The following is a 427-nucleotide window of genomic DNA, read 5'->3' as shown; positions in this document are numbered from 1 at the left end:
AGAAACAAAAGTAGAACAAGGAGCCAGATCTTCCCAACCTGGAGTCTTTGCTTTTGCATTTGCAGTCATATACGCTGCTTTTCTTGGGGTCCAGACTAAGCCACAGGGAGCCCTTGGGGCCCTGACTGCGCCTTGGCGGACCTCCTGCGGCCGGTGACTTTGTGGAATAGAGGCTGCAAAACTCTGGCCATGGACGTAACTTGGGGAGAGGGCCCCTGTCACTCATGTTAGGCAATCCGACGGGTAAAAGTTAAGAATCATTCTATTTAGTGCAACAGACAACGTAAGCACCTGGGCTGGAGGGACGGGGGAGGGAAGGTTCCCACAGGGCCCACTCCTGGGAGCAGTGGAGGAGGTGCAAATCTAGGCGCTTGGGGCCGGAGGGGGCGGGGGCAAAGGTTGGGGCGTGGCCTGTAGGCGGGCTCTG

This window comes from Nannospalax galili, unplaced genomic scaffold (genome assembly GCF_000622305.1).
Source record: "Nannospalax galili isolate Female #2095 unplaced genomic scaffold, S.galili_v1.0 scaffold208, whole genome shotgun sequence".
Lineage (NCBI taxonomy): Eukaryota > Metazoa > Chordata > Mammalia > Rodentia > Spalacidae > Nannospalax > Nannospalax galili.
Note: the sequence above shows the minus strand (reverse complement) of the source record.